Here is a 27,441-nt window from a genome sequence, read left to right on the forward strand (position 1 = left end):
GTGGGGTGGGGTGGCCCGGGGCCCCTCCGCCCTCCGCGCCCGCCCCGGCTCCCGCCCCCGGCCGGCCCGGACCCTGTCCCGTGGCCCCTGGAGAGAGGGTCAGGTTTGACATGTGGAGGCTCAGTCCCCGAGGCTGTCGCCCCTCAGACACCTGCCGCAGGTCCGGGCCTCCGGAACTTCTGACGGACCGGCTCTGAATTCAGGACAAATTCTAAGGTTGTCCAAGTAGACGACCACGTTACCCTATGAGAGGAGAAATTTGATCCTATCCATATATGCAGAAGAATAGAATCTGAACAGTTGGCCATTCGTTCACGATAAAATAATTTAAGAATCCAGAAGAGAAGACATCTAGAAACTCTTTTCAAAAGTCTAAATCCTTAGAAAATAGTCTTAAGGATTCAGAAGTAAAAACATTCTTTGGAAAGTCACGAGCAAGACCAGGGTGTTGATAATGAGATTCTTCTGGTCAATACTGCAACAGACGCTCTAAAATACACACTAAAACAAGGGAAAACACTAATAATAGGTGGGAAAGGAAAAATCACCTCGTTCATTGTCCTCACCTCCTACGGTTCTCAAAATACACTGTTTGCCCCTAGGCATGGGAGACCTGTAGAAAGCCTAGGTGAGTCCCGCAAGACAGCTCTACATGAAATCAACGTTCAATCGATAGTTTCGATATTTCTTATTTCCTAGCAAATACACAATAATGAATGCAATTTTTAAAAAGGATCACAGTCAAAGTCACAGAGAATCTACACAGCACCTACGGGAAAAACGTGCCAACTTAGATGGAAAACTTAGTAACAAACATAAATGATGGCCCAAATCGATGGAGAGGCTATACTGTATTCCTCGATAGATGGACACAGAGCCCCCAAACTAATCATTTCCCCCAAATTAATAAATAATCAAATTTAAACAGGGTTTATAACTAGAAACTTACAATCTGTTTCTTTCTCCTTTTCTTTTAATTAGGGAAATGGACATGTTGAAGAAGAATAATAATAATATTATTATTATTATTAGATTAAATCGAGTTAACTGTACCAACACTCTACCACTCACCTTATAAAACTGGGAGTTTATTCATAGGTCGCAAGCCGCTGTGTATCTTTTCCTGAAGGCATGCAACCAAAGAAACACTTCTCCCCAACAAATCCCATCTCGACTGTCAGCATTTTGCTTGCTTTTCCTTTTAAAGTTTTTGCTCTCTGTTATATGACTGTCTCATTGAGGTAGTTTGTTATTTTCACAGTTTATATAATACGTGTGGAACCATTGTGGATGCATTCTGGGTAACTTGTGTGCCAGGGGAAACCTTCTGTTTGGGGAATACTCCTTGCTGACACAGGAAGCTGCAGTTCATCAGCACTGCTATAGAATGGCACTGCACGAAGCAATCGAAATATCTTTATCCGATCTTTGACTAGGTCCGTGTACACAGGGCTCCCGTGAGTATTACCCTAGACGATTCCTGGTCACACGTGCCCTATCTTCTCTCTGGTACGTGCTCCTCAGAGAATACGCTTGCTCCTGAATGACGCCAGTGTGGATTCATATCCATTTATGCTACATTGTTTTCCAAATGGTTCTATCACTTCACCTCCCGTATCAGCAGGGTGTGGGTAAGAGTTTTCCTCCCAGCCAACACAGCGATCGGTTTTTTAAGTTTCCTCAATCTGGTGAGTTTGAAACTACACCTTGCTTCATTGTTTATTTCCTATTTCCCTGATTAATAGTGAGGATACAGTGCCAAATGCGTATGAAGCATATTACACATAGATATTCTGTAATAGTAATATCTTGCCAAGTATATGCGCTACAGATGCCTTGTCCTGTTTGCGGCTTGTTTTTTACCCTCTTCGTGGTATCTTTTGACACCTTTTATTATGGGAAATTTGAAATAGAAACAAAAACAGACAGAATAGTAGAATACATACTCACTACCCTGACTCAAGAAATCACCAACCCTTGGCCAGCCAGATCTTGTTTCTTTTATACCCCTCCTACCTTAAGTTCATGATCCCCTTAGTAATATCCCTCCATCGATAAAGGGTCAATATGTTTCTATCAAAGGTGGAGGCTTTCTTTCCTTTTTCAGTGTAATCACAGCCACATTATTCCATCTAAACATTTAACCGTATTAGAGATAACAGCAAGTACTCGATGTCTGCGTTTCCCTGAGACACATACACTCACTTCAGTTTCTTTGAATCCAGTGCAAATACAGTGCATACATGGTGATGGGTTGAGATGTCTTTTGAAAGAGTGTCCACACATCCCAACTAGTTGGGGGCGGCCCCGGCTGTCACCATTTCCCTTTGTTTCCTACCGCTGTCCACAGTGACCCGAGTCAGTTTTGCCGCTGTGAGGGGTGTAATCGTGGATTTAAGCATATTTAATGTGTTTCGATATCTTGCAATTATTATACTTACTGGTGATCAGACTGTCCTGTGTTTGGCAAACGGGAGTCTACTCATTCTGGTTCCTGTGTCTTTTGACGTGACCCTCGTCCTGTTGGATGTCATAGCATCCACGCTTCCCAGCATAAGAAGCGTCCATTTCCCGCCCCAGACTTGAAGTCAGCCTATGTCTCCAGTAGGTCTTAGGACCGTTTAATAACAATGGTTTGTGGAGACCACGACCTAGATGCTGGTGAAATGCACTGCTGTTGAGTTTGCACCTATTTCTCAGCACTTTCCATGGGAAACAACTAAAAACTAAACAATAAAATAGAATTAGATTAAAAAACTAAAGAAAAATACATTGAGCTTACACTGAGAATCCAAATGGAAACTGAGAAATTAGAGGCTTTTTACTCTATACTTTATCGATTTCACCTCTTTCTCTCACACCCAAATTCCCAGTTCTCAAAGACACCCACAGCATTCGCTCTTTGCGTGATGCCACAGAATAATCGTATCCATTCACCGTATCACCGTGGACTACTTGCTACTGCGCCAAGGAGGAAAGGCGAGGAAGGAACTTTCTACTTTCCTGGCTCCACTGTGACAATCTAAGAGCTGCTGTCAGCCGAAGCCAGTCTGCTCATGTCCGGGGAGCTCGGAGCCATGTCCCACTCCTTTGGAATATTTCCCTGAGCCTTCATGTGGGCTCCTGCCGTCTGTAGAATCTGACAAGTCACACGTTGTCCTCCCGTTTGTGTCCTCCGTGCTTTGAAGAGATGTCCTATTGGTCTTTGATTTTTGCTGTCATTTGTATATGTGTCTGCGGCAAAGTGTTGCTTCTGTGCTGTGTAGCAGCTGCCGAGCAAGGCTTTGAAGGCTACGGGGCTGCAGGACGGCGCGGGGGTGTCGGGGGTGGGGGTCGGGGCGCTGGGCCCGGAGGGCCACGTCGCAGCAGCTCGGCCTCTTGAGGCGTCCGGGGCCAGCCGCCGCCGTCTACGGCCATACCACCCTGAACGCGCCCGATCTCGTCTGATCTCGGAAGCTAAGCAGGGTCGGGCCTGGTTAGTACTTGGATGGGAGACCGCCTGGGAATACCGGGTGCTGTAGGCTTTTGCCTCTTCTTTTGTCCCGCCCGCCGGCCCGTGGGGGGTCGGGGGGGTGGGGGGCCCCCCGCGCTCCGCGCCCGCCCCCCCTTTCGCGCTCGGCCCCCGGCCCCCCGGCGCGGCCCGCTGCCCCCGCCCGGGCCTTCCTCCCCTCTCCCCCGCTGCAGCAGCACCGCCAGGCGGCGGCGGCGGCGGCAGCAGCAGAGCGTCCCAGCCCTTCCGTTCGGCCGGCAGCCGAGCCCCAGCCCTGGGCCCCACACGGGGCCGGGCCGGGCGGCGGGATCCCTAAGTGCCGCTGGGTCTCTTCTCCGGCCCCGCCCCGCACTCCGGGACATCCCCTGCACCCGGCGCGGGACAGCCCACGGCGGCAAACCGTGCCCTGGGCCCCCGGACCCCCAGCCCACCGTGGACTTCCTCTCCGCCGCACACCCGGGCCTCGGGCCCGGGCCTCACGCCGGGCGGGCTCCTCGCCGCCGCCGGGGCTCCGGAGAGACACACCGGCGCACCGCACAGGGCAAGTCGCCGGCCACCCGGGCAGAGAGGACACACGCGGAGCACTCCCACCCAAACCCAAACGACCCACCGGCCCCCCGACCCGTGGCAACCCACCCCAAACCCCACCCCACGGTGCAACAGGATAGCCGGCTCTGGCCCCACCGCCCCCCGCCCCCGGCCCCGCCCCCGCGCGGGGCCTGCTGCCACACGCAGGCCCTGACGGGAATCGGGGCAGAACGGTCCTCCCCAGACGGGGGTGGGGTGGCGCGGTGGGGGGGACACTGCACGTCTTCAGGACCTCCGGGTGAAGGACCAGCGGCAGCCACGGCCCTGCCTCCTTGTCCTGGCCCTGCCCGCAAGCCCCTCCCCGCCGTGCCCTGGCGCGAGGCGGCGGAGGGCCCTCTCGCGCGCACTCTCGGGCTCTGGCCCTCCGCCCCCACGCGTGGAAGTCTGTCCCTGCGCGCGTGCCCGTGGGTCTGCTCCTTGGGATGTGCGACGGCGGTGCGTCCGCGGTTCGGGTGGGGCAGGGGGGTGCGCGCGAGACCCGTCAGGCTCCGCCTGCGCCCGCCCCCCCATAGGGGCAGGTGGGCTAGCGAAGGGCCAGGGCGGCGGGAGGGACCCGACTGGGCAGGGAGGGACGCGTAGCAGCAGCTCGGCCTCTTGAGGCGTCCGGGGGCGGCCGCCGGCCTCTGTGGCCATACCACCCCGAACGCAACGCGCCCGCCCGCCCGATTCCCTCTGATCTCGGGAGCTAAGCAGGGTCGGGCCCGGTTAGTACTTGCATGGGAGACCGCCTGGGAATACCGGGTGCCCTAGGCTTTTTGCTGTGCCTCTTTTTCTGTCCCACCCCCCTGGGCTGGAAACGGGGGGGGGGTGGGGTGGGGTGGCCCGGGGCCCCTCCGCCCTCCGCGCCCGCCCCGGCTCCCGCCCCCGGCCGGCCCGGACCCTGTCCCGTGGCCCCTGGAGAGAGGGTCAGGTTTGACATGTGGAGGCTCAGTCCCCGAGGCTGTCGCCCCTCAGACACCTGCCGCAGGTCCGGGCCTCCGGAACTTCTGACGGACCGGCTCTGAATTCAGGACAAATTCTAAGGTTGTCCAAGTAGACGACCACGTTACCCTATGAGAGGAGAAATTTGATCCTATCCATATATGCAGAAGAATAGAATCTGAACAGTTGGCCATTCGTTCACGATAAAATAATTTAAGAATCCAGAAGAGAAGACATCTAGAAACTCTTTTCAAAAGTCTAAATCCTTAGAAAATAGTCTTAAGGATTCAGAAGTAAAAACATTCTTTGGAAAGTCACGAGCAAGACCAGGGTGTTGATAATGAGATTCTTCTGGTCAATACTGCAACAGACGCTCTAAAATACACACTAAAACAAGGGAAAACACTAATAATAGGTGGGAAAGGAAAAATCACCTTGTTCATTGTCCTCACCTCCTACGGTTCTCAAAATACACTGTTTGCCCCTAGGCATGGGAGACCTGTAGAAAGCCTAGGTGAGTCCCGCAAGACAGCTCTACATGAAATCAACGTTCAATCGATAGTTTCGATATTTCTTATTTCCTAGCAAATACACAATAATGAATGCAATTTTTAAAAAGGATCACAGTCAAAGTCACAGAGAATCTACACAGCACCTACGGGAAAAACGTGCCAACTTAGATGGAAAACTTAGTAACAAACATAAATGATGGCCCAAATCGATGGAGAGGCTATACTGTATTCCTCGATAGATGGACACAGAGCCCCCAAACTAATCATTTCCCCCAAATTAATAAATAATCAAATTTAAACAGGGTTTATAACTAGAAACTTACAATCTGTTTCTTTCTCCTTTTCTTTTAATTAGGGAAATGGACATGTTGAAGAAGAATAATAATAATATTATTATTATTATTAGATTAAATCGAGTTAACTGTACCAACACTCTACCACTCACCTTATAAAACTGGGAGTTTATTCATAGGTCGCAAGCCGCTGTGTATCTTTTCCTGAAGGCATGCAACCAAAGAAACACTTCTCCCCAACAAATCCCATCTCGACTGTCAGCATTTTGCTTGCTTTTCCTTTTAAAGTTTTTGCTCTCTGTTATATGACTGTCTCATTGAGGTAGTTTGTTATTTTCACAGTTTATATAATACGTGTGGAACCATTGTGGATGCATTCTGGGTAACTTGTGTGCCAGGGGAAACCTTCTGTTTGGGGAATACTCCTTGCTGACACAGGAAGCTGCAGTTCATCAGCACTGCTATAGAATGGCACTGCACGAAGCAATCGAAATATCTTTATCCGATCTTTGACTAGGTCGTGTACACAGGGCTCCCGTGAGTATTACCCTAGACGATTCCTGGTCACACGTGCCCTATCTTCTCTCTGGTACGTGCTCCTCAGAGAATACGCTTGCTCCTGAATGACGCCAGTGTGGATTCATATCCATTTATGCTACATTGTTTTCCAAATGGTTCTATCACTTCACCTCCCGTATCAGCAGGGTGTGGGTAAGAGTTTTCCTCCCAGCCAACACAGCGATCGGTTTTTTAAGTTTCCTCAATCTGGTGAGTTTGAAACTACACCTTGCTTCATTGTTTATTTCCTATTTCCCTGATTAATAGTGAGGATACAGTGCCAAATGCGTATGAAGCATATTACACATAGATATTCTGTAATAGTAATATCTTGCCAAGTATATGCGCTACAGATGCCTTGTCCTGTTTGCGGCTTGTTTTTTACCCTCTTCGTGGTATCTTTTGACACCTTTTATTATGGGAAATTTGAAATAGAAACAAAAACAGACAGAATAGTAGAATACATACTCACTACCCTGACTCAAGAAATCACCAACCCTTGGCCAGCCAGATCTTGTTTCTTTTATACCCCTCCTACCTTAAGTTCATGATCCCCTTAGTAATATCCCTCCATCGATAAAGGGTCAATATGTTTCTATCAAAGGTGGAGGCTTTCTTTCCTTTTTCAGTGTAATCACAGCCACATTATTCCATCTAAACATTTAACCGTATTAGAGATAACAGCAAGTACTCGATGTCTGCGTTTCCCTGAGACACATACACTCACTTCAGTTTCTTTGAATCCAGTGCAAATACAGTGCATACATGGTGATGGGTTGAGATGTCTTTTGAAAGAGTGTCCACACATCCCAACTAGTTGGGGGCGGCCCCGGCTGTCACCATTTCCCTTTGTTTCCTACCGCTGTCCACAGTGACCCGAGTCAGTTTTGCCGCTGTGAGGGGTGTAATCGTGGATTTAAGCATATTTAATGTGTTTCGATATCTTGCAATTATTATACTTACTGGTGATCAGACTGTCCTGTGTTTGGCAAACGGGAGTCTACTCATTCTGGTTCCTGTGTCTTTTGACGTGACCCTCGTCCTGTTGGATGTCATAGCATCCACGCTTCCCAGCATAAGAAGCGTCCATTTCCCGCCCCAGACTTGAAGTCAGCCTATGTCTCCAGTAGGTCTTAGGACCGTTTAATAACAATGGTTTGTGGAGACCACGACCTAGATGCTGGTGAAATGCACTGCTGTTGAGTTTGCACCTATTTCTCAGCACTTTCCATGGGAAACAACTAAAAACTAAACAATAAAATAGAATTAGATTAAAAAACTAAAGAAAAATACATTGAGCTTACACTGAGAATCCAAATGGAAACTGAGAAATTAGAGGCTTTTTACTCTATACTTTATCGATTTCACCTCTTTCTCTCACACCCAAATTCCCAGTTCTCAAAGACACCCACAGCATTCGCTCTTTGCGTGATGCCACAGAATAATCGTATCCATTCACCGTATCACCGTGGACTACTTGCTACTGCGCCAAGGAGGAAAGGCGAGGAAGGAACTTTCTACTTTCCTGGCTCCACTGTGACAATCTAAGAGCTGCTGTCAGCCGAAGCCAGTCTGCTCATGTCCGGGGAGCTCGGAGCCATGTCCCACTCCTTTGGAATATTTCCCTGAGCCTTCATGTGGGCTCCTGCCGTCTGTAGAATCTGACAAGTCACACGTTGTCCTCCCGTTTGTGTCCTCCGTGCTTTGAAGAGATGTCCTATTGGTCTTTGATTTTTGCTGTCATTTGTATATGTGTCTGCGGCAAAGTGTTGCTTCTGTGCTGTGTAGCAGCTGCCGAGCAAGGCTTTGAAGGCTACGGGGCTGCAGGACGGCGCGGGGGTGTCGGGGGTGGGGGTCGGGGCGCTGGGCCCGGAGGGCCACGTCGCAGCAGCTCGGCCTCTTGAGGCGTCCGGGGCCAGCCGCCGCCGTCTACGGCCATACCACCCTGAACGCGCCCGATCTCGTCTGATCTCGGAAGCTAAGCAGGGTCGGGCCTGGTTAGTACTTGGATGGGAGACCGCCTGGGAATACCGGGTGCTGTAGGCTTTTGCCTCTTCTTTTGTCCCGCCCGCCGGCCCGTGGGGGGTCGGGGGGGTGGGGGGCCCCCCGCGCTCCGCGCCCGCCCCCCCCTTTCGCGCTCGGCCCCCGGCCCCCCGGCGCGGCCCGCTGCCCCCGCCCGGGCCTTCCTCCCCTCTCCCCCGCTGCAGCAGCACCGCCAGGCGGCGGCGGCGGCGGCAGCAGCAGAGCGTCCCAGCCCTTCCGTTCGGCCGGCAGCCGAGCCCCAGCCCTGGGCCCCACACGGGGCCGGGCCGGGCGGCGGGATCCCTAAGTGCCGCTGGGTCTCTTCTCCGGCCCCGCCCCGCACTCCGGGACATCCCCTGCACCCGGCGCGGGACAGCCCACGGCGGCAAACCGTGCCCTGGGCCCCCGGACCCCCAGCCCACCGTGGACTTCCTCTCCGCCGCACACACCGGGCCTCGGGCCCGGGCCTCACGCCGGGCGGGCTCCTCGCCGCCGCCGGGGCTCCGGAGAGACACACCGGCGCACCGCACAGGGCAAGTCGCCGGCCACCCGGGCAGAGAGGACACACGCGGAGCACTCCCACCCAAACCCAAACGACCCACCGGCCCCCCGACCCGTGGCAACCCACCCCAAACCCCACCCCACGGTGCAACAGGATAGCCGGCTCTGGCCCCACCGCCCCCCGCCCCCGGCCCCGCCCCCGCGCGGGGCCTGCTGCCACACGCAGGCCCTGACGGGAATCGGGGCAGAACGGTCCTCCCCAGACGGGGGTGGGGGTGGCGCGGTGGGGGGGGACACTGCACGTCTTCAGGACCTCCGGGTGAAGGACCAGCGGCAGCCACGGCCCTGCCTCCTTGTCCTGGCCCTGCCCGCAAGCCCCTCCCCGCCGTGCCCTGGCGCGAGGCGGCGGAGGGCCCTCTCGCGCGCACTCTCGGGCTCTGGCCCTCCGCCCCCACGCGTGGAAGTCTGTCCCTGCGCGCGTGCCCGTGGGTCTGCTCCTTGGGATGTGCGACGGCGGTGCGTCCGCGGTTCGGGTGGGGCAGGGGGGTGCGCGCGAGACCCGTCAGGCTCCGCCTGCGCCCGCCCCCCCATAGGGGCAGGTGGGCTAGCGAAGGGCCAGGGCGGCGGGAGGGACCCGACTGGGCAGGGAGGGACGCGTAGCAGCAGCTCGGCCTCTTGAGGCGTCCGGGGGCGGCCGCCGGCCTCTGTGGCCATACCACCCCGAACGCAACGCGCCCGCCCGCCCGATTCCCTCTGATCTCGGGAGCTAAGCAGGGTCGGGCCCGGTTAGTACTTGCATGGGAGACCGCCTGGGAATACCGGGTGCCCTAGGCTTTTTGCTGTGCCTCTTTTTCTGTCCCACCCCCCTGGGCTGGAAACGGGGGGGGGGGGGGGTGGGGTGGCCCGGGGCCCCTCCGCCCTCCGCGCCCGCCCCGGCTCCCGCCCCCGGCCGGCCCGGACCCTGTCCCGTGGCCCCTGGAGAGAGGGTCAGGTTTGACATGTGGAGGCTCAGTCCCCGAGGCTGTCGCCCCTCAGACACCTGCCGCAGGTCCGGGCCTCCGGAACTTCTGACGGACCGGCTCTGAATTCAGGACAAATTCTAAGGTTGTCCAAGTAGACGACCACGTTACCCTATGAGAGGAGAAATTTGATCCTATCCATATATGCAGAAGAATAGAATCTGAACAGTTGGCCATTCGTTCACGATAAAATAATTTAAGAATCCAGAAGAGAAGACATCTAGAAACTCTTTTCAAAAGTCTAAATCCTTAGAAAATAGTCTTAAGGATTCAGAAGTAAAAACATTCTTTGGAAAGTCACGAGCAAGACCAGGGTGTTGATAATGAGATTCTTCTGGTCAATACTGCAACAGACGCTCTAAAATACACACTAAAACAAGGGAAAACACTAATAATAGGTGGGAAAGGAAAAATCACCTTGTTCATTGTCCTCACCTCCTACGGTTCTCAAAATACACTGTTTGCCCCTAGGCATGGGAGACCTGTAGAAAGCCTAGGTGAGTCCCGCAAGACAGCTCTACATGAAATCAACGTTCAATCGATAGTTTCGATATTTCTTATTTCCTAGCAAATACACAATAATGAATGCAATTTTTAAAAAGGATCACAGTCAAAGTCACAGAGAATCTACACAGCACCTACGGGAAAAACGTGCCAACTTAGATGGAAAACTTAGTAACAAACATAAATGATGGCCCAAATCGATGGAGAGGCTATACTGTATTCCTCGATAGATGGACACAGAGCCCCCAAACTAATCATTTCCCCCAAATTAATAAATAATCAAATTTAAACAGGGTTTATAACTAGAAACTTACAATCTGTTTCTTTCTCCTTTTCTTTTAATTAGGGAAATGGACATGTTGAAGAAGAATAATAATAATATTATTATTATTATTAGATTAAATCGAGTTAACTGTACCAACACTCTACCACTCACCTTATAAAACTGGGAGTTTATTCATAGGTCGCAAGCCGCTGTGTATCTTTTGCTGTGTATCTTTTCCTGAAGGCATGCAACCAAAGAAACACTTCTCCCCAACAAATCCCATCTCGACTGTCAGCATTTTGCTTGCTTTTTCCTTTTAAAGTTTTTGCTCTCTGTTATATGACTGTCTCATTGAGGTAGTTTGTTATTTTCACAGTTTATATAATACGTGTGGAACCATTGTGGATGCATTCTGGGTAACTTGTGTGCCAGGGGGAAACCTTCTGTTTGGGGAATACTCCTTGCTGACACAGGAAGCTGCAGTTCATCAGCACTGCTATAGAATGGCACTGCACGAAGCAATCGAAATATCTTTATCCGATCTTTGACTAGGTCCGTGTACACAGGGCTCCCGTGAGTATTACCCTAGACGATTCCTGGTCACACGTGCCCTATCTTCTCTCTGGTACGTGCTCCTCAGAGAATACGCTTGCTCCTGAATGACGCCAGTGTGGATTCATATCCATTTATGCTACATTGTTTTCCAAATGGTTCTATCACTTCACCTCCCGTATCAGCAGGGTGTGGGTAAGAGTTTTCCTCCCAGCCAACACAGCGATCGGTTTTTTAAGTTTCCTCAATCTGGTGAGTTTGAAACTACACCTTGCTTCATTGTTTATTTCCTATTTCCCTGATTAATAGTGAGGATACAGTGCCAAATGCGTATGAAGCATATTACACATAGATATTCTGTAATAGTAATATCTTGCCAAGTATATGCGCTACAGATGCCTTGTCCTGTTTGCGGCTTGTTTTTTACCCTCTTCGTGGTATCTTTTGACACCTTTTATTATGGGAAATTTGAAATAGAAACAAAAACAGACAGAATAGTAGAATACATACTCACTACCCTGACTCAAGAAATCACCAACCCTTGGCCAGCCAGATCTTGTTTCTTTTATACCCCTCCTACCTTAAGTTCATGATCCCCTTAGTAATATCCCTCCATCGATAAAGGGTCAATATGTTTCTATCAAAGGTGGAGGCTTTCTTTCCTTTTTCAGTGTAATCACAGCCACATTATTCCATCTAAACATTTAACCGTATTAGAGATAACAGCAAGTACTCGATGTCTGCGTTTCCCTGAGACACATACACTCACTTCAGTTTCTTTGAATCCAGTGCAAATACAGTGCATACATGGTGATGGGTTGAGATGTCTTTTGAAAGAGTGTCCACACATCCCAACTAGTTGGGGGCGGCCCCGGCTGTCACCATTTCCCTTTGTTTCCTACCGCTGTCCACAGTGACCCGAGTCAGTTTTGCCGCTGTGAGGGGTGTAATCGTGGATTTAAGCATATTTAATGTGTTTCGATATCTTGCAATTATTATACTTACTGGTGATCAGACTGTCCTGTGTTTGGCAAACGGGAGTCTACTCATTCTGGTTCCTGTGTCTTTTGACGTGACCCTCGTCCTGTTGGATGTCATAGCATCCACGCTTCCCAGCATAAGAAGCGTCCATTTCCCGCCCCAGACTTGAAGTCAGCCTATGTCTCCAGTAGGTCTTAGGACCGTTTAATAACAATGGTTTGTGGAGACCACGACCTAGATGCTGGTGAAATGCACTGCTGTTGAGTTTGCACCTATTTCTCAGCACTTTCCATGGGAAACAACTAAAAACTAAACAATAAAATAGAATTAGATTAAAAAACTAAAGAAAAAATACATTGAGCTTACACTGAGAATCCAAATGGAAACTGAGAAATTAGAGGCTTTTTTACTCTATACTTTATCGATTTCACCTCTTTCTCTCACACCCAAATTCCCAGTTCTCAAAGACACCCACAGCATTCGCTCTTTGCGTGATGCCACAGAATAATCGTATCCATTCACCGTATCACCGTGGACTACTTGCTACTGCGCCAAGGAGGAAAGGCGAGGAAGGAACTTTCTACTTTCCTGGCTCCACTGTGACAATCTAAGAGCTGCTGTCAGCCGAAGCCAGTCTGCTCATGTCCGGGGAGCTCGGAGCCATGTCCCACTCCTTTGGAATATTTCCCTGAGCCTTCATGTGGGCTCCTGCCGTCTGTAGAATCTGACAAGTCACACGTTGTCCTCCCGTTTGTGTCCTCCGTGCTTTGAAGAGATGTCCTATTGGTCTTTGATTTTTGCTGTCATTTGTATATGTGTCTGCGGCAAAGTGTTGCTTCTGTGCTGTGTAGCAGCTGCCGAGCAAGGCTTTGAAGGCTACGGGGCTGCAGGACGGCGCGGGGGTGTCGGGGGGTGGGGGTCGGGGGCGCTGGGCCCGGAGGGCCACGTCGCAGCAGCTCGGCCTCTTGAGGCGTTCCGGGGCCAGCCGCCGCCGTCTACGGCCATACCACCCTGAACGCGCCCGATCTCGTCTGATCTCGGAAGCTAAGCAGGGTCGGGCCTGGTTAGTACTTGGATGGGAGACCGCCTGGGAATACCGGGTGCTGTAGGCTTTTGCCTCTTCTTTTGTCCCGCCCGCCGGCCCGTGGGGGGTCGGGGGGGTGGGGGGCCCCCCGCGCTCCGCGCCCGCCCCCCCTTTCGCGCTCGGCCCCCGGCCCCCCGGCGCGGCCCGCTGCCCCCGCCCCGGGCCTTCCTCCCCCTCTCCCCCGCTGCAGCAGCACCGCCAGGCGGCGGCGGCGGCGGGCAGCAGCAGAGCGTCCCAGCCCTTCCGTTCGGCCGGCAGCCGAGCCCCAGCCCTGGGCCCCACACGGGGCCGGGCCGGGCGGCGGGATCCCTAAGTGCCGCTGGGGTCTCTTCTCCGGCCCCGCCCCGCACTCCGGGACATCCCCTGCACCCGGCGCGGGACAGCCCACGGCGGCAAACCGTGCCCTGGGCCCCCGGACCCCCAGCCCACCGTGGACTTCCTCTCCGCCGCACACCCGGGCCTCGGGCCCGGGCCTCACGCCGGGCGGGCTCCTCGCCGCCGCCGGGGCTCCGGAGAGACACACCGGCGCACCGCACAGGGCAAGTCGCCGGCCACCCGGGCAGAGAGGACACACGCGGAGCACTCCCACCCAAACCCAAACGACCCACCGGCCCCCCGACCCGTGGCAACCCACCCCAAACCCCACCCCACGGTGCAACAGGATAGCCGGCTCTGGCCCCACCGCCCCCCGCCCCCGGCCCCGCCCCCGCGCGGGGCCTGCTGCCACACGCAGGCCCTGACGGGAATCGGGGCAGAACGGTCCTCCCCAGACGGGGGTGGGGTGGCGCGGTGGGGGGGACACTGCACGTCTTCAGGACCTCCGGGTGAAGGACCAGCGGCAGCCACGGCCCTGCCTCCTTGTCCTGGCCCTGCCCGCAAGCCCCTCCCCGCCGTGCCCTGGCGCGAGGCGGCGGAGGGCCCTCTCGCGCGCACTCTCGGGCTCTGGCCCTCCGCCCCCACGCGTGGAAGTCTGTCCCTGCGCGCGTGCCCGTGGGTCTGCTCCTTGGGATGTGCGACGGCGGTGCGTCCGCGGTTCGGGTGGGGCAGGGGGGTGCGCGCGAGACCCGTCAGGCTCCGCCTGCGCCCGCCCCCCCATAGGGGCAGGTGGGCTAGCGAAGGGCCAGGGCGGCGGGAGGGACCCGACTGGGCAGGGAGGGACGCGTAGCAGCAGCTCGGCCTCTTGAGGCGTCCGGGGGCGGCCCGCCGGCCTCTGTGGCCATACCACCCCCGAACGCAACGCGCCCGCCCGCCCGATTCCCTCTGATCTCGGGAGCTAAGCAGGGTCGGGCCCGGTTAGTACTTGCATGGGAGACCGCCTGGGAATACCGGGTGCCCTAGGCTTTTTGCTGTGCCTCTTTTTCTGTCCCACCCCCCCTGGGCTGGAAACGGGGGGGGGGTGGGGTGGGGTGGCCCGGGGCCCCTCCGCCCTCCGCGCCCGCCCCGGCTCCCGCCCCCGGCCGGCCCGGACCCTGTCCCGTGGCCCCTGGAGAGAGGGTCAGGTTTGACATGTGGAGGCTCAGTCCCCGAGGCTGTCGCCCCTCAGACACCTGCCGCAGGTCCGGGCCTCCGGAACTTCTGACGGACCGGCTCTGAATTCAGGACAAATTCTAAGGTTGTCCAAGTAGACGACCACGTTACCCTATGAGAGGAGAAATTTGATCCTATCCATATATGCAGAAGAATAGAATCTGAACAGTTGGCCATTCGTTCACGATAAAATAATTTAAGAATCCAGAAGAGAAGACATCTAGAAACTCTTTTCAAAAGTCTAAATCCTTAGAAAATAGTCTTAAGGATTCAGAAGTAAAAACATTCTTTGGAAAGTCACGAGCAAGACCAGGGTGTTGATAATGAGATTCTTCTGGTCAATACTGCAACAGACGCTCTAAAATACACACTAAAACAAGGGAAAACACTAATAATAGGTGGGAAAGGAAAAATCACCTTGTTCATTGTCCTCACCTCCTACGGTTCTCAAAATACACTGTTTGCCCCTAGGCATGGGAGACCTGTAGAAAGCCTAGGTGAGTCCCGCAAGACAGCTCTACATGAAATCAACGTTCAATCGATAGTTTCGATATTTCTTATTTCCTAGCAAATACACAATAATGAATGCAATTTTTAAAAAGGATCACAGTCAAAGTCACAGAGAATCTACACAGCACCTACGGGAAAAACGTGCCAACTTAGATGGAAAACTTAGTAACAAACATAAATGATGGCCCAAATCGATGGAGAGGCTATACTGTATTCCTCGATAGATGGACACAGAGCCCCCAAACTAATCATTTCCCCCAAATTAATAAATAATCAAATTTAAACAGGGTTTATAACTAGAAACTTACAATCTGTTTCTTTCTCCTTTTCTTTTAATTAGGGAAATGGACATGTTGAAGAAGAATAATAATAATATTATTATTATTATTAGATTAAATCGAGTTAACTGTACCAACACTCTACCACTCACCTTATAAAACTGGGAGTTTATTCATAGGTCGCAAGCCGCTGTGTATCTTTTCCTGAAGGCATGCAACCAAAGAAAACACTTCTCCCCAACAAATCCCATCTCGACTGTCAGCATTTTGCTTGCTTTTCCTTTTAAAGTTTTTGCTCTCTGTTATATGACTGTCTCATTGAGGTAGTTTGTTATTTTCACAGTTTATATAATACGTGTGGAACCATTGTGGATGCATTCTGGGTAACTTGTGTGCCAGGGGAAACCTTCTGTTTGGGGAATACTCCTTGCTGACACAGGAAGCTGCAGTTCATCAGCACTGCTATAGAATGGCACTGCACGAAGCAATCGAAATATCTTTATCCGATCTTTGACTAGGTCCGTGTACACAGGGCTCCCGTGAGTATTACCCTAGACGATTCCTGGTCACACGTGCCCTATCTTCTCTCTGGTACGTGCTCCTCAGAGAATACGCTTGCTCCTGAATGACGCCAGTGTGGATTCATATCCATTTATGCTACATTGTTTTCCAAATGGTTTCTATCACTTCACCTCCCGTATCAGCAGGGTGTGGGTAAGAGTTTTCCTCCCAGCCAACACAGCGATCGGTTTTTTAAGTTTCCTCAATCTGGTGAGTTTGAAACTACACCTTGCTTCATTGTTTATTTCCTATTTCCCTGATTAATAGTGAGGATACAGTGCCAAATGCGTATGAAGCATATTACACATAGATATTCTGTAATAGTAATATCTTGCCAAGTATATGCGCTACAGATGCCTTGTCCTGTTTGCGGCTTGTTTTTTACCCTCTTCGTGGTATCTTTTGACACCTTTTATTATGGGAAATTTGAAATAGAAACAAAAACAGACAGAATAGTAGAATACATACTCACTACCCCTGACTCAAGAAATCACCAACCCTTGGCCAGCCAGATCTTGTTTCTTTTATACCCCCTCCTACCTTAAGTTCATGATCCCCTTAGTAATATCCCTCCATCGATAAAGGGTCAATATGTTTCTATCAAAGGTGGAGGCTTTCTTTCCTTTTTCAGTGTAATCACAGCCACATTATTCCATCTAAACATTTAACCGTATTAGAGATAACAGCAAGTACTCGATGTCTGCGTTTCCCTGAGACACATACACTCACTTCAGTTTCTTTGAATCCAGTGCAAATACAGTGCATACATGGTGATGGGTTGAGATGTCTTTTGAAAGAGTGTCCACACATCCCAACTAGTTGGGGGCGGCCCCGGCTGTCACCATTTCCCTTTGTTTCCTACCGCTGTCCACAGTGACCCGAGTCAGTTTTGCCGCTGTGAGGGGTGTAATCGTGGATTTAAGCATATTTAATGTGTTTCGATATCTTGCAATTATTATACTTACTGGTGATCAGACTGTCCTGTGTTTGGCAAACGGGAGTCTACTCATTCTGGTTCCTGTGTCTTTTGACGTGACCCTCGTCCTGTTGGATGTCATAGCATCCACGCTTCCCAGCATAAGAAGCGTCCATTTCCCGCCCCAGACTTGAAGTCAGCCTATGTCTCCAGTAGGTCTTAGGACCGTTTAATAACAATGGTTTGTGGAGACCACGACCTAGATGCTGGTGAAATGCACTGCTGTTGAGTTTGCACCTATTTCTCAGCACTTTCCATGGGAAACAACTAAAAACTAAACAATAAAATAGAATTAGATTAAAAAACTAAAGAAAAATACATTGAGCTTACACTGAGAATCCAAATGGAAACTGAGAAATTAGAGGCTTTTTACTCTATACTTTATCGATTTCACCTCTTTCTCTCACACCCAAATTCCCAGTTCTCAAAGACACCCACAGCATTCGCTCTTTGCGTGATGCCACAGAATAATCGTATCCATTCACCGTATCACCGTGGACTACTTGCTACTGCGCCAAGGAGGAAAGGCGAGGAAGGAACTTTCTACTTTCCTGGCTCCACTGTGACAATCTAAGAGCTGCTGTCAGCCGAAGCCAGTCTGCTCATGTCCGGGGAGCTCGGAGCCATGTCCCACTCCTTTGGAATATTTCCCTGAGCCTTCATGTGGGCTCCTGCCGTCTGTAGAATCTGACAAGTCACACGTTGTCCTCCCGTTTGTGTCCTCCGTGCTTTGAAGAGATGTCCTATTGGTCTTTGATTTTTGCTGTCATTTGTATATGTGTCTGCGGCAAAGTGTTGCTTCTGTGCTGTGTAGCAGCTGCCGAGCAAGGCTTTGAAGGCTACGGGGCTGCAGGACGGCGCGGGGGGTGTCGGGGGTGGGGGTCGGGGCGCTGGGCCCGGAGGGCCACGTCGCAGCAGCTCGGCCTCTTGAGGCGTCCCGGGGCCAGCCGCCGCCGTCTACGGCCATACCACCCTGAACGCGCCCGATCTCGTCTGATCTCGGAAGCTAAGCAGGGTCGGGCCTGGTTAGTACTTGGATGGGAGACCGCCTGGGAATACCGGGTGCTGTAGGCTTTTGCCTCTTCTTTTGTCCCGCCCGCCGGCCCGTGGGGGGTCGGGGGGGTGGGGGGCCCCCCGCGCTCCGCGCCCGCCCCCCCTTTCGCGCTCGGCCCCCGGCCCCCCGGCGCGGCCCGCTGCCCCCGCCCGGGCCTTCCTCCCCTCTCCCCCGCTGCAGCAGCACCGCCAGGCGGCGGCGGCGGCGGCAGCAGCAGAGCGTCCCAGCCCTTCCGTTCGGCCGGCAGCCGAGCCCCAGCCCTGGGCCCCACACGGGGCCGGGCCGGGCGGCGGGATCCCTAAGTGCCGCTGGGTCTCTTCTCCGGCCCCGCCCCGCACTCCGGGACATCCCCTGCACCCGGCGCGGGACAGCCCACGGCGGCAAACCGTGCCCTGGGCCCCCGGACCCCCCAGCCCACCGTGGACTTCCTCTCCGCCGCACAACCCGGGCCTCGGGCCCGGGCCTCACGCCGGGCGGGCTCCTCGCCGCCGCCGGGGCTCCGGAGAGACACACCGGCGCACCGCACAGGGCAAGTCGCCGGCCACCCGGGCAGAGAGGACACACGCGGAGCACTCCCACCCAAACCCAAACGACCCACCGGCCCCCCGACCCGTGGCAACCCACCCCAAACCCCACCCCACGGTGCAACAGGATAGCCGGCTCTGGCCCCACCGCCCCCCGCCCCCGGCCCCCGCCCCCGCGCGGGGCCTGCTGCCACACGCAGGCCCCTGACGGGAATCGGGGCAGAACGGTCCTCCCCAGACGGGGGTGGGGTGGCGCGGTGGGGGGGACACTGCACGTCTTCAGGACCTCCGGGTGAAGGACCAGCGGCAGCCACGGCCCTGCCTCCTTGTCCTGGCCCTGCCCGCAAGCCCCTCCCCGCCGTGCCTGGCGCGAGGCGGCGGAGGGCCCTCTCGCGCGCACTCTCGGGCTCTGGCCCTCCGCCCCCACGCGTGGAAGTCTGTCCCTGCGCGCGTGCCCGTGGGTCTGCTCCTTGGGATGTGCGACGGCGGTGCGTCCGCGGTTCGGGTGGGGCAGGGGGGTGCGCGCGAGACCCGTCAGGCTCCGCCTGCGCCCCGCCCCCCCCATAGGGGCAGGTGGGCTAGCGAAGGGCCAGGGCGGCGGGAGGGACCCGACTGGGCAGGGAGGGACGCGTAGCAGCAGCTCGGCCTCTTGAGGCGTCCGGGGGCGGCCGCCGGCCTCTGTGGCCATACCACCCCGAACGCAACGCGCCCGCCCGCCCGATTCCCTCTGATCTCGGGAGCTAAGCAGGGTCGGGCCCGGTTAGTACTTGCATGGGAGACCGCCTGGGAATACCGGGTGCCCTAGGCTTTTTGCTGTGCCTCTTTTTCTGTCCCACCCCCCTGGGCTGGAAACGGGGGGGGGGTGGGGTGGGGTGGCCCGGGGCCCCTCCGCCCTCCGCGCCCGCCCCGGCTCCCGCCCCCGGCCGGCCCGGACCCTGTCCCGTGGCCCCTGGAGAGAGGGTCAGGTTTGACATGTGGAGGCTCAGTCCCCGAGGCTGTCGCCCCTCAGACACCTGCCGCAGGTCCGGGCCTCCGGAACTTCTGACGGACCGGCTCTGAATTCAGGACAAATTCTAAGGTTGTCCAAGTAGACGACCACGTTACCCTATGAGAGGAGAAATTTGATCCTATCCATATATGCAGAAGAATAGAATCTGAACAGTTGGCCATTCGTTCACGATAAAATAATTTAAGAATCCAGAAGAGAAGACATCTAGAAACTCTTTTCAAAAGTCTAAATCCTTAGAAAATAGTCTTAAGGATTCAGAAGTAAAAACATTCTTTGGAAAGTCACGAGCAAGACCAGGGTGTTGATAATGAGATTCTTCTGGTCAATACTGCAACAGACGCTCTAAAATACACACTAAAACAAGGGAAAACACTAATAATAGGTGGGAAAGGAAAAATCACCTTGTTCATTGTCCTCACCTCCTACGGTTCTCAAAATACACTGTTTGCCCCTAGGCATGGGAGACCTGTAGAAAAGCCTAGGTGAGTCCCGCAAGACAGCTCTACATGAAATCAACGTTCAATCGATAGTTTCGATATTTCTTATTTCTAGCAAATACACAATAATGAATGCAATTTTTAAAAAGGATCACAGTCAAAGTCACAGAGAATCTACACAGCACCTACGGGAAAAAACGTGCCAACTTAGATGGAAAACTTAGTAACAAACATAAATGATGGCCCAAATCGATGGAGAGGCTATACTGTATTCCTCGATAGATGGACACAGAGCCCCCAAACTAATCATTTCCCCCCAAATTAATAAATAATCAAATTTAAACAGGGTTTATAACTAGAAACTTACAATCTGTTTCTTTCTCCTTTTCTTTTAATTAGGGAAATGGACATGTTGAAGAAGAATAATAATAATATTATTATTATTATTAGATTAAATCGAGTTAACTGTACCAACACTCTACCACTCACCTTATAAAACTGGGAGTTTATTCATAGGTCGCAAGCCGCTGTGTATCTTTTCCTGAAGGCATGCAACCAAAGAAACACTTCTCCCCAACAAATCCCATCTCTCGACTGTCAGCATTTTGCTTGCTTTTCCTTTTAAAGTTTTTGCTCTCTGTTATATGACTGTCTCATTGAGGTAGTTTGTTATTTTCACAGTTTATATAATACGTGTGGAACCATTGTGGATGCATTCTGGGTAACTTGTGTGCCAGGGGAAACCTTCTGTTTGGGGAATACTCCTTGCTGACACAGGAAGCTGCAGTTCATCAGCACTGCTATAGAATGGCACTGCACGAAGCAATCGAAATATCTTTATCCGATCTTTGACTAGGTCCGTGTACACAGGGCTCCCGTGAGTATTACCCTAGACGATTCCTGGTCACACGTGCCCTATCTTCTCTCTGGTACGTGCTCCTCAGAGAATACGCTTGCTCCTGAATGACGCCAGTGTGGATTCATATCCATTTATGCTACATTGTTTTCCAAATGGTTCTATCACTTCACCTCCCGTATCAGCAGGGTGTGGGTAAGAGTTTTCCTCCCAGCCAACACAGCGATCGGTTTTTTAAGTTTCCTCAATCTGGTGAGTTTGAAACTACACCTTGCTTCATTGTTTATTTCCTATTTCCCTGATTAATAGTGAGGATACAGTGCCAAATGCGTATGAAGCATATTACACATAGATATTCTGTAATAGTAATATCTTGCCAAGTATATGCGCTACAGATGCCTTGTCCTGTTTGCGGCTTGTTTTTTACCCTCTTCGTGGTATCTTTTGACACCTTTTATTATGGGAAATTTGAAATAGAAACAAAAACAGACAGAATAGTAGAATACATACTCACTACCCTGACTCAAGAAATCACCAACCCTTGGCCAGCCAGATCTTGTTTCTTTTATACCCCTCCTACCTTAAGTTCATGATCCCCTTAGTAATATCCCTCCATCGATAAAGGGTCAATATGTTTCTATCAAAGGTGGAGGCTTTCTTTCCTTTTTCAGTGTAATCACAGCCACATTATTCCATCTAAACATTTAAACCGTATTAGAGATAACAGCAAGTACTCGATGTCTGCGTTTCCCTGAGACACATACACTCACTTCAGTTTCTTTGAATCCAGTGCAAATACAGTGCATACATGGTGATGGGTTGAGATGTCTTTTGAAAGAGTGTCCACACATCCCAACTAGTTGGGGGCGGCCCCGGCTGTCACCATTTCCCTTTGTTTCCTACCGCTGTCCACAGTGACCCGAGTCAGTTTTGCCGCTGTGAGGGGTGTAATCGTGGATTTAAGCATATTTAATGTGTTTCGATATCTTGCAATTATTATACTTACTGGTGATCAGACTGTCCTGTGTTTGGCAAACGGGAGTCTACTCATTCTGGTTCCTGTGTCTTTTGACGTGACCCTCGTCCTGTTGGATGTCATAGCATCCACGCTTCCCAGCATAAGAAGCGTCCATTTCCCGCCCCAGACTTGAAGTCAGCCTATGTCTCCAGTAGGTCTTAGGACCGTTTAATAACAATGGTTTGTGGAGACCACGACCTAGATGCTGGTGAAATGCACTGCTGTTGAGTTTGCACCTATTTCTCAGCACTTTCCATGGGAAACAACTAAAAACTAAACAATAAAATAGAATTAGATTAAAAAAACTAAAGAAAAATACATTGAGCTTACACTGAGAATCCAAATGGAAACTGAGAAATTAGAGGCTTTTTACTCTATACTTTATCGATTTCACCTCTTTCTCTCACACCCCAAATTCCCAGTTCTCAAAGACACCCACAGCATTCGCTCTTTGCGTGATGCCACAGAATAATCGTATCCATTCACCGTATCACCGTGGACTACTTGCTACTGCGCCAAGGAGGAAAGGCGAGGAAGGAACTTTCTACTTTCCTGGCTCCACTGTGACAATCTAAGAGCTGCTGTCAGCCGAAGCCAGTCTGCTCATGTCCGGGGAGCTCGGAGCCATGTCCCACTCCTTTGGAATATTTCCCTGAGCCTTCATGTGGGCTCCTGCCGTCTGTAGAATCTGACAAGTCACACGTTGTCCTCCCGTTTGTGTCCTCCGTGCTTTGAAGAGATGTCCTATTGGTCTTTGATTTTTGCTGTCATTTGTATATGTGTCTGCGGCAAAGTGTTGCTTCTGTGCTGTGTAGCAGCTGCCGAGCAAGGCTTTTGAAGGCTACGGGGCTGCAGGACGGCGCGGGGGTGTCGGGGGTGGGGGTCGGGGCGCTGGGCCCGGAGGGCCACGTCGCAGCAGCTCGGCCTCTTGAGGCGTCCGGGGCCAGCCGCCGCCGTCTACGGCCATACCACCCTGAACGCGCCCGATCTCGTCTGATCTCGGAAGCTAAGCAGGGTCGGGCCTGGTTTAGTACTTGGATGGGAGACCGCCTGGGAATACCGGGTGCTGTAGGCTTTTGCCTCTTCTTTTGTCCCGCCCGCCGGCCCGTGGGGGGTCGGGGGGGTGGGGGGCCCCCCGCGCTCCGCGCCCGCCCCCCCTTTCGCGCTCGGCCCCCGGCCCCCCCGGCGCGGCCCGCTGCCCCCCGCCCGGGCCTTCCTCCCCTCTCCCCCGCTGCAGCAGCACCGCCAGGCGGCGGCGGCGGCGGCAGCAGCAGAGCGTCCCAGCCCTTCCGTTCGGCCGGCAGCCGAGCCCCCAGCCCTGGGCCCCACACGGGGCCGGGCCGGGCGGCGGGATCCCTAAGTGCCGCTGGGTCTCTTCTCCGGCCCCGCCCCGCACTCCGGGACATCCCCTGCACCCGGCGCGGGACAGCCCACGGCGGCAAAACCGTGCCCTGGGCCCCCGGACCCCCAGCCCACCGTGGACTTCCTCTCCGCCGCACACCCGGGCCTCGGGCCCGGGGCCTCACGCCGGGCGGGCTCCTCGCCGCCGCCGGGGCTCCGGAGAGACACACCGGCGCACCGCACAGGGCAAGTCGCCGGCCACCCGGGCAGAGAGGACACACGCGGAGCACTCCCACCCAAACCCAAACGACCCACCGGCCCCCCGACCCGTGGCAACCCACCCCAAACCCCACCCCACGGTGCAACAGGATAGCCGGCTCTGGCCCCACCGCCCCCCCCGCCCCCGGCCCCCGCCCCCGCGCGGGGCCTGCTGCCACACGCAGGCCCTGACGGGAATCGGGGCAGAACGGTCCTCCCCAGACGGGGGTGGGGGTGGCGCGGTGGGGGGGACACTGCACGTCTTCAGGACCTCCGGGTGAAGGACCAGCGGCAGCCACGGCCCTGCCTCCTTGTCCTGGCCCTGCCCGCAAGCCCCTCCCCGCCGTGCCCTGGCGCGAGGCGGCGGAGGGCCCTCTCGCGCGCACTCTCGGGCTCTGGCCCTCCGCCCCCACGCGTGGAAGTCTGTCCCTGCGCGCGTGCCCGTGGGTCTGCTCCTTGGGATGTGCGACGGCGGTGCGTCCGCGGTTCGGGTGGGGCAGGGGGGTGCGCGCGAGACCCGTCAGGCTCCGCCTGCGCCCGCCCCCCCCATAGGGGCAGGTGGGCTAGCGAAGGGCCAGGGCGGCGGGAGGGACCCGACTGGGCAGGGAGGGACGCGTAGCAGCAGCTCGGCCTCTTGAGGCGTCCGGGGGCGGCCGCCGGCCTCTGTGGCCATACCACCCCCCGAACGCAACGCGCCCGCCCGCCCGATTCCCTCTGATCTCGGGAGCTAAGCAGGGTCGGGCCCGGTTAGTACTTGCATGGGAGACCGCCTGGGAATACCGGGTGCCCTAGGCTTTTTGCTGTGCCTCTTTTTCTGTCCCACCCCCCTGGGCTGGAAACGGGGGGGGGGTGGGGTGGGGTGGCCCGGGGCCCCTCCGCCCTCCGCGCCCGCCCCGGCTCCCGCCCCCGGCCGGCCCGGACCCTGTCCCGTGGCCCCTGGAGAGAGGGTCAGGTTTGACATGTGGAGGCTCAGTCCCCGAGGCTGTCGCCCCTCAGACACCTGCCGCAGGTCCGGGCCTCCGGAACTTCTGACGGACCGGCTCTGAATTCAGGACAAATTCTAAGGTTGTCCAAGTAGACGACCACGTTACCCTATGAGAGGAGAAATTTGATCCTATCCATATATGCAGAAGAATAGAATCTGAACAGTTGGCCATTCGTTCACGATAAAATAATTTAAGAATCCAGAAGAGAAGACATCTAGAAACTCTTTTCAAAAGTCTAAATCTTAGAAAATAGTCTTAAGGATTCAGAAGTAAAAACATTCTTTGGAAAGTCACGAGCAAGACCAGGGTGTTGATAATGAGATTCTTCTGGTCAATACTGCAACAGACGCTCTAAAATACACACTAAAACAAGGGAAAACACTAATAATAGGTGGGAAAGGAAAAATCACCTTGTTCATTGTCCTCACCTCCTACGGTTCTCAAAAATACACTGTTTGCCCCTAGGCATGGGAGACCTGTAGAAAGCCTAGGTGAGTCCCGCAAGACAGCTCTACATGAAATCAACGTTCAATCGATAGTTTCGATATTTCTTATTTCCTAGCAAATACACAATAATGAATGCAATTTTTAAAAAGGATCACAGTCAAAGTCACAGAGAATCTACACAGCACCTACGGGAAAAACGTGCCAACTTAGATGGAAAACTTAGTAACAAACATAAATGATGGCCCAAATCGATGGAGAGGCTATACTGTATTCCTCGATAGATGGACACAGAGCCCCCAAACTAATCATTTCCCCCAAATTAATAAATAATCAAATTTAAACAGGGTTTATAACTAGAAACTTACAATCTGTTTCTTTCTCCTTTTCTTTTAATTAGGGAAATGGACATGTTGAAGAAGAATAATAATAATATTATTAATTATTATTAGATTAAATCGAGTTAACTGTACCAACACTCTACCACTCACCTTATAAAACTGGGAGTTTATTCATAGGTCGCAAGCCGCTGTGTATCTTTTCCTGAAGGCATGCAACCAAAGAAACACTTCTCCCCAACAAATCCCATCTCGACTGTCAGCATTTTGCTTGCTTTTCCTTTTAAAGTTTTTGCTCTCTGTTATATGACTGTCTCATTGAGGTAGTTTGTTATTTTCACAGTTTATATAATACGTGTGGAACCATTGTGGATGCATTCTGGGTAACTTGTGTGCCAGGGGAAACCTTCTGTTTGGGGAATACTCCTTGCTGACACAGGAAGCTGCAGTTCATCAGCACTGCTATAGAATGGCACTGCACGAAGCAATCGAAATATCTTTATCCGATCTTTGACTAGGTCCGTGTACACAGGGCTCCCGTGAGTATTACCCTAGACGATTCCTGGTCACACGTGCCCTATCTTCTCTCTGGTACGTGCTCCTCAGAGAATACGCTTGCTCCTGAATGACGCCAGTGTGGATTCATATCCATTTATGCTACATTGTTTTCCAAATGGTTCTATCACTTCACCTCCCGTATCAGCAGGGTGTGGGTAAGAGTTTTCCTCCCAGCCAACACAGCGATCGGTTTTTTAAGTTTCCTCAATCTGGTGAGTTTGAAACTACACCTTGCTTCATTGTTTATTTCCTATTTCCCTGATTAATAGTGAGGATACAGTGCCAAATGCGTATGAAGCATATTACACATAGATATTCTGTAATAGTAATATCTTGCCAAGTATATGCGCTACAGATGCCTTGTCCTGTTTGCGGCTTGTTTTTTACCCTCTTCGTGGTATCTTTTGACACCTTTTATTATGGGAAATTTGAAATAGAAACAAAAACAGACAGAATAGTAGAATACATACTCACTAACCCTGACTCAAGAAATCACCAACCCTTGGCCAGCCAGATCTTGTTTCTTTTATACCCCCTCCTACCTTAAGTTCATGATCCCCTTAGTAATATCCCTCCATCGATAAAGGGTCAATATGTTTCTATCAAAGGTGGAGGCTTTCTTTCCTTTTTCAGTGTAATCACAGCCACATTATTCCATCTAAACATTTAACCGTATTAGAGATAACAGCAAGTACTCGATGTCTGCGTTTCCCTGAGACACATACACTCACTTCAGTTTCTTTGAATCCAGTGCAAATACAGTGCATACATGGTGATGGGTTGAGATGTCTTTTGAAAGAGTGTCCACACATCCCAACTAGTTGGGGGCGGCCCCGGCTGTCACCATTTCCCTTTGTTTCCTACCGCTGTCCACAGTGACCCGAGTCAGTTTTGCCGCTGTGAGGGGTGTAATCGTGGATTTAAGCATATTTAATGTGTTTCGATATCTTGCAATTATTATACTTACTGGTGATCAGACTGTCCTGTGTTTGGCAAACGGGAGTCTACTCATTCTGGTTCCTGTGTCTTTTGACGTGACCCTCGTCCTGTTGGATGTCATAGCATCCACGCTTCCCAGCATAAGAAGCGTCCATTTCCCGCCCCAGACTTGAAGTCAGCCTATGTCTCCAGTAGGTCTTAGGACCGTTTAATAACAATGGTTTGTGGAGACCACGACCTAGATGCTGGTGAAATGCACTGCTGTTGAGTTTGCACCTATTTCTCAGCACTTTCCATGGGAAACAACTAAAAACTAAACAATAAAATAGAATTAGATTAAAAAACTAAAGAAAAATACATTGAGCTTACACTGAGAATCCAAATGGAAACTGAGAAATTAGAGGCTTTTTACTCTATACTTTATCGATTTCACCTCTTTCTCTCACACCCAAATTCCCAGTTCTCAAAGACACCCACAGCATTCGCTCTTTGCGTGATGCCACAGAATAATCGTATCCATTCACCGTATCACCGTGG

The 27,441-nt window shown here is 52.8% G+C and overlaps 5 non-coding genes and 5 pseudogenes across 5 annotated transcripts; all 10 read left to right on the forward strand.

Annotated features, from left to right (window-relative positions):
* Positions 1 to 3,405: 3,405 nt before the first annotated feature.
* On the forward strand, positions 3,406 to 3,524 carry LOC123629366. The gene has a single exon (XR_006732034.1). It is a non-coding gene; the product is annotated as a 5S ribosomal RNA (ribosomal RNA).
* Positions 3,525 to 4,699: 1,175 nt separating this feature from the next.
* LOC123629388 lies at positions 4,700 to 4,831 on the forward strand (annotated as a pseudogene).
* A 3,458-nt stretch (positions 4,832 to 8,289) lies between these two features.
* Positions 8,290 to 8,408, forward strand: LOC123629368. The gene has a single exon (XR_006732036.1). It is a non-coding gene; the product is annotated as a 5S ribosomal RNA (ribosomal RNA).
* Positions 8,409 to 9,587: 1,179 nt separating this feature from the next.
* Positions 9,588 to 9,719, forward strand: LOC123629390 (annotated as a pseudogene).
* Positions 9,720 to 13,199: 3,480 nt separating this feature from the next.
* Positions 13,200 to 13,318, forward strand: LOC123629369. The gene has a single exon (XR_006732037.1). It is a non-coding gene; the product is annotated as a 5S ribosomal RNA (ribosomal RNA).
* Positions 13,319 to 14,498: 1,180 nt separating this feature from the next.
* On the forward strand, positions 14,499 to 14,631 carry LOC123629393 (annotated as a pseudogene).
* Positions 14,632 to 18,097: 3,466 nt separating this feature from the next.
* Positions 18,098 to 18,216, forward strand: LOC123629370. The gene has a single exon (XR_006732038.1). It is a non-coding gene; the product is annotated as a 5S ribosomal RNA (ribosomal RNA).
* A 1,180-nt stretch (positions 18,217 to 19,396) lies between these two features.
* On the forward strand, positions 19,397 to 19,528 carry LOC123629391 (annotated as a pseudogene).
* A 3,467-nt stretch (positions 19,529 to 22,995) lies between these two features.
* Positions 22,996 to 23,115, forward strand: LOC123629371. Its single transcript, XR_006732039.1, has one exon. It is a non-coding gene; the product is annotated as a 5S ribosomal RNA (ribosomal RNA).
* Positions 23,116 to 24,300: 1,185 nt separating this feature from the next.
* On the forward strand, positions 24,301 to 24,434 carry LOC123629394 (annotated as a pseudogene).
* The last annotated feature ends 3,007 nt before the right edge of the window (positions 24,435 to 27,441 follow it).

This window comes from Lemur catta, unplaced genomic scaffold (assembly GCF_020740605.2).
Source record: "Lemur catta isolate mLemCat1 unplaced genomic scaffold, mLemCat1.pri scaffold_145_ctg1, whole genome shotgun sequence".
NCBI lineage: Eukaryota > Metazoa > Chordata > Mammalia > Primates > Lemuridae > Lemur > Lemur catta.